Here is a 6,307-nt window from a genome sequence, read left to right as displayed (position 1 = left end):
TGAAGGAGATTTGTTCTATGAAGCCCAGACCTGGTCAAAGGGCTGCACTGAGGACCCAGAGGGCCACACGTGGTCCCGAGGCCACAGGTTCCTCCACCTGGTTTAGGAAGTGGAGGCCACCTTCTGAAGTCCTGAGGGAAAAGAGGCTTTCTGGACAGCATGAAGGAGCAGAATCCAGGAACAGAGAGTTCTGTTTTGTCTATGTCCTAGAAACAGTGTGATATTGAGGTACACTGGATTGTAGTGGATGTAGCAGGAAAGGTGGAATCTTCACCTGGACTGTGGTGGTTTTGTAACAGAAGAGGCCCAGCTATCTGGTGGTCCTTAGGCCAGTGAGGTGGGAAGGAGAAAAAATAGAGTCAGATGCCCAGTCTAGTGTTGTGTCCACTTGATGGTTTTCAGGTCAATTCCATCTTGTACCATTTCCCACAATGGGCTCATTTCTCGAAGACTTTTACCATGATAGATGCACTTTTCAGCTGTATAGTCCACCTCTTCCTCTGTGGTAAAACGACCAATGCCAAATCTGATGGAAGAGTGGGCTAAAGAGTGGGCTAAAGTGTGCCAATGGCTCTAAGCACATAGGATGACTCGAGGGATGCAGAGATACAGGTGCTGCCTGAAGACAAAGCCACATCCTTGAGTACCATCAACAGACTCTCCCCTTCTGCATAGGCAAAAGGCAAGTTGATGCAGCCTGGATAGTGTTGCTCTGTGTCCCCATTCATCACCACATCAGGAAGGTTGCTCATTATCTTGTCTATCAATCTTTCTGATAGCAGGGAGAGCCTCTTATGGTCGTTCTCCATCTCTTGGTCTCCCAGACCAACCGCTAAGGGTGTGGGCACCATTCAAGAATGGATGCCCCACTCTTGGCCTCCACCACTCTGTACAGCCTCCACACACACTTGGGGCTGATGGCGGATGTAGATTGTACCAACACTTTTTGGGCCATGAACTTTATGACCACTGATGCTCATGAGATCAATTTTCATGTCATTCACATTGAGTGGAATTTTTCTAACCACCTGGGCTGCATCCATATGGAAATATACTTTTTGGGAACTGCAAATCTGTCCAACGTCTTCAATAGGTTGCTTCGCTCCAATCTCATCATTAACGTTCATGATAGAGACAAGGCTTGTGTCTGGTCATACTGCTGCCTCCAGCTCCTTCAGATCAATGATTCCACTCTTCTGCACTGGGAAATGTGACCTGAAAGCCCTCAGCTTCCAGAGAATGACATGAGTCCAGTATATATTTGTGCTCTGCTTGTGTGGTGATCACATGCTTTTTCCTTAACTTGTAGAACCTGGCCACACCCTTAACTGCTAAATTGTTGAATTCAGTGGCTCCACTAGTGAAGATAATTTCACGGGGGTCAGTCTCAATCAATGATGCTACTTGCTGGCGTGCATGCTCCACAACGGTCTCACTTTCCTGGCCATATGAATGAGTCCTGTAGCGTGAGTTCCCAAAGTAGTTAATCAGGTAGGGGACCATGGCATCCAACACTCGAGGATCCATGGGAGTCGCGGCTTGCACATCCATTTAGAGAGGCCGAAGCACTGTCTCCTCCACATCTGAGAAACGAGATTGGTGAGCTGACTGGTCTAGGCCGCGCAGGCACAGTCCCCAACGCGGAGGTGAGGGGCCCAGGACCCTAGTCTCCACTCTCTACACAGCACACCACAGCATCTTCTCCACTGACTCCCGTGGCCGGAAGTCAGGTTATATACTTTTACTGAGGCTTTTCACTCAGAGGGAAACTGAGGTCCAGAAAACTTTAGTGAATGCTATGACTTCACCACAAAGCTGACAAACCCCTCTCAGATAATTTAGACCTAGATGCTCATTGAAATGAAAGGGACAGGCTGCAGGCGCCGTCGCCACCACCACCACCACCACCACCTTCTTCTCCTCCGCCACCACCGACGAGCCTGGCTGGAGACAAGGAGCGGCCGCCCGGGTCTAGGCGGCGACTAGCCCTTTTTTTGGCCGCTCGGAGAGTTCCCGCACGCATCCTGGCTCGCTCCGGGGGGCTGCGGCGACGATGGCGCCGCGGCCCTATGGGTGGGGGGGCGCCCCGGGCTGTCCGAGGTAAAGTGGAGGTACATGGAAAGCTCATCGAGGTGGAGCACTCGGTCCCGAAGAGGCAGAGGAGCCGTAAGATCCAGATCCGAAACATCCCGCCTCATCTTCAGTGGGAGGTACTGGATAGTGTGCTGGCTCAATATGGGTCAGTGGAGAATTGTGAGCAAGTGAACACTGATACTGAGACTGCTGTGGTCAACGTGACCTACAGCTGCAAGGAGCAGGCGAGACTTGCGATTGAGAAGCTGAATGGCTTTCAGCTAGAGGGATACACCCTGAAAGTTGCCTATATCCCGGATGAGTTGGCTGACGTTCCTGGGCCGAACTCTCCTGTCATGCCGACTCGCCGTGGTTACGGTCATAGGGGACCGCAGAGACAGGGATCCCCAGGAGGAGCTGCAGGGCAGAACCACCAGAATGATACTCCTCTTCGTATGCTGGTCCCAACTCAATTTGTTGGAGCGATTATTGGGAAGGAAGGTGCCACCATTCGGAACATCACCAAGCAGACGCAGTCTAAAATTGATATTCATCGCAAGGAAAATGCCGGTGCGTCTGAGAAGCCGATTACTATCCATGCTTCTCCTGAAGGCTGTTCAACTGCTTGCAAGATTATCATGGAGATCATGCAGAAGGAAGCCCAGGATACGAAATTGCACTTCCATGGTATTTCATCTCGGACCGCGCTTAGTGCAATGCCTCGCACATACACCGACGAAATTCCTTTGAAGATTTTGGCTCATAACAACTTTGTTGGCCGACTGATTGGGAAGGAAGGAAGGAACCTGAAGAAAATCGAGCAGGATACTGATACGAAGATCACCATCTCTCCACTGCAGGAGTTGACTCTGTACAATCCGGAGCGTACCATCACCGTTAAAGGTAGCATTGTGACTTGTGGCAAGGCTGAGGAGGAGATCATGAAGAAAATAAGGGAGTCTTATGAGAGTGATCTCAGTGCTATGAATCTTCAAGCCCACTTACTTCCTGGATTAAACCTGAATGCCCTGGGTCTGTTCCCAGCCTCTACTTCTGGGATACCCTCACCCTCCACTTTGGGGGTTCCTTCGGCTGCAGCCGCTACTAACTACCTGCCATATGGGCAACAAGCTGTAATGGAGACCGTTCACCTGTTCATCCCCACCATGTCTGTGGGAGCCATCATTGGCAAGATGGGCCAGCATATCAAGCAGCTCTCTCGTTTTGCTGGAGCTTCTATCAAGATTGCCCCACCTGAGACACCTGATGCCAAGGAGAGGATGGTGATCATCACTGGACCCCCTGAAGCCCAATTCAAGGCTCAGGGACTGATCTATGGGAAGCTCAAGGAGGAGAACTTCTTTGGCCCCAAGGAAGAGGTGAAGCTGGAGGCCCACATTAAGGTGCCCTCATCTGCTGCCGGGAGAGTCATCGGCAAAGGAGGAAAAACGGTGAATGAGCTGCAGAATCTGACCAGCGCTGAGGTGGTGGTTCCTCGCGATCAGATTCCTGATGAGAATGATGAGGTGATTGTCAAGATAACTGGCCATTTCTACGCGTGCCAGCTCGCCCAGAGGAAAATCCAAGAGATTCTGGCGCAGGTTAAGAGGCAGCAGCAAATGCAGCAGAAGAATGCCAGTGCTGCCGCCGCAGCTGCTGCTGCATCTGGCAGTGCCGCCGGGCCAAGCGGCCAGTCTCAGCCCAGGCGGAAATAGAGAGGTTAAGGAAACGGGCCATCTCAACAAAAGATGCCAAACCAAAGACGAGACTAAATATAATAGATGGGTGAGGAAACACTTATCCCTAAATCACAATTAGAAGTCCCACCTACCCAAAAGCTTATTTGAAGACCAGGCAAATTCTGAATTCGTGTTTTAAAAAAATTTCTATGTAATGTCCTCTCAAGTTTCCGGAACCTGGCTTTTAAAAGTACCAACGAGAAGAAGAAAGCAGCAACATCAACAAGAAGAAAATTAAGCGTCATTTCCCTTGTGTTTTGTTACTGAAATTTGTTGTAAAGTGACTTGATGTTCATTGTCCTAGATGTTCTCCCACCACTTTAGAAGTTGACTGAGTTAAGGTTTGTGTTCTCACCTTACCACTTGAACAGAGAGAAAGGAAGGCACTGCTCCTTATCCACTGCTCATGAAAATAAGCCGGTGGTATAATTGGTGGACTAGAATTATATCCAGTAAATTGTCAACAAGTATAATTAAACATTAGATGTATGTACCCCAAGCCAGTGGCATTTTTTTAAAAATTTGGTTGCATTTCTACTAAGGGAAATGTTGAGTGTGTTGGCCAGGGCGTGGAAAGAAGAATATGCATTTTACAAAACTACCTCAAGCGTAGAGAGCACTTAAAAAAAAAAAACAAAAAAACCAAAACAAAAAACAAAAAAAAAAAACCTTTCCTTTCTTTTGGCAATCTGTACGTTTAACAAAACGAGTAGTCCCAGAATTTTTTTTTTTTAAACAAAGCAGATTTAAAATCTGATCGGCCAACAGAAAAGCAAGATGAAATAATTGGGCAAAAAGCACGTAGTGCTTTGAGCTGGTGGTTGATGGGAATAAAACTGAAAAAAAAACCTCAAGCCTTCTAAGGCTTTTGCCACCAAAATTTGCCAAATTTAGTCAATGGCCTATGACATCCAACAGTGCCAACAGGAGAGCAGCAAGGCCACTTGTGCTTTTCGTTTTTAAATGGGCTTTAAAAGAAGCGGTCCTCTTTTGGGGAACAGAGCCAAGACGTGATGGCGAGATGCTGGGGGTGTGGAGGATCGAGCTGAACCAGGAGACTGGACTGTTTGCGCTCCCTGAGTAGATGCATGAATCCTTTGTGCCTCTGACCATCAATGCCTAAAGAAACAACGCTTCAGTGCAGATCCATGCAGTCCATGCGGACGTCCATTGTGTTCTAAGAGCAAGCTTCCTCTTCAATATTCTGTAGGCTATGTGATCTGTTGGGCCATTTCTAATGCTTATCATGCTTTTAGATGATCACCACAACCAGGGAGGGGCAGATAAGGTCAAAGATATGACCATATTTAAAGAAAAGGAAAGGCTACATACCCAGCCACTGTCATGGGCCACACTAAACCACCTTGAAAGTCTAAAAATGAGCTAAACAAGGAAAAAAAAACCCAAAAGTGTTTTTTTAAAAAAAAGCCACCTAAAATAAAGTCTCCTAGACTGGCTTAAAGATAAAATGTAGCAGGATTTATACACAGTTTGCAACCAATCAGCTGAAAAATAAAATAGTCAAAAGATAGGGATGTAGGAAAACTAAATTTCTCTCCAATTTCAAAATGTAATTTGAAAAAAAAATGATTGTGCTATTACGCATTCAAGTTTCTCCAATAAACTTCAATCTACCTCAAAAAAAAAAAAAAGAAATGAAAGGGACAGTGAAGACCAGACAGCTGAGGTGTCTGATGGGAAATCACCCAGAGGTCATCAGTGAGGGGCATCTCAGGTCATGGAGTCCAAATCCCTGTTGTTGCAGAAAGGGAAACAGTGGCCTAGACACCTGAAGTGGTTGTGAGATCACCCAGAGGGTGACAAAGAAGGGCATATCAGATCATGGAGTCTGAACTCTTCTCCCTCTGACAGGGAAATTGAGGCCTAGCCAGTTGAAGTGATTGATGTGAGATTACCCATATATTGGCAGGGGCCTGGGAAATGACACACTTCAACCTGCTGAAGTCACAGAAAAGGAACCGATGCTCCACAGTGCTCAAGTGCCTTTTTTTAAGATCATCCACAAAATAGCTGATCCCTGTCAGTTCAAGGGTTCCAACACTCTCCTCTTTTTTTTTTTAAATTGAATTCTTTTATTTGTTTATAGTGTTTGACAATCACTTCCTATATCTTAGATTTTTTTTCCACTCCCTTCCCCTCTTTTCCCACTCCCTCCCTTCCCGTTGCCTCCCTGAGATGGCATACAATCTTCTATAGATTCTACATGTACATTTTTATTAAATGCACGTTGCGTAGAAGAATTAAAATGATTGGGAGAAACCATAAAACAAAACAAAACAAAATGATCTATTTCTATATGGGATTCAATTCCATAGTTCTTTCTCTGGATGTAGAAGGCATTTTGCCTCAAGAGTCCATTGGAAATTTTTTAAGTCCAAGCATTTCAATGAAATTCTAAGTGCTCAGATTCTGTGGTTGTTGCTGTATCCAAAGTTCTCCTGGTTCTGCTCCTTTCGCTCAGCATCAGTTCATAT

At 46.5% G+C, this 6,307-nt stretch overlaps 2 pseudogenes; one reads left to right on the top strand and one right to left on the bottom strand.

Annotated features, from left to right (window-relative positions):
• Window positions 1-372: 372 nt before the first annotated feature.
• LOC140515891 (cysteine desulfurase-like) lies at window positions 373-1,698 on the bottom strand (annotated as a pseudogene).
• A 280-nt stretch (window positions 1,699-1,978) lies between these two features.
• Window positions 1,979-5,468, top strand: LOC140516309 (insulin-like growth factor 2 mRNA-binding protein 3 pseudogene; annotated as a pseudogene).
• The last annotated feature ends 839 nt before the right edge of the window (window positions 5,469-6,307 follow it).

The sequence above is a fragment of the Notamacropus eugenii genome, chromosome X, assembly GCF_028372415.1.
Source record: "Notamacropus eugenii isolate mMacEug1 chromosome X, mMacEug1.pri_v2, whole genome shotgun sequence".
Lineage (NCBI taxonomy): Eukaryota > Metazoa > Chordata > Mammalia > Diprotodontia > Macropodidae > Notamacropus > Notamacropus eugenii.
This window is presented reverse-complemented; position numbering and strand designations above follow the sequence as displayed.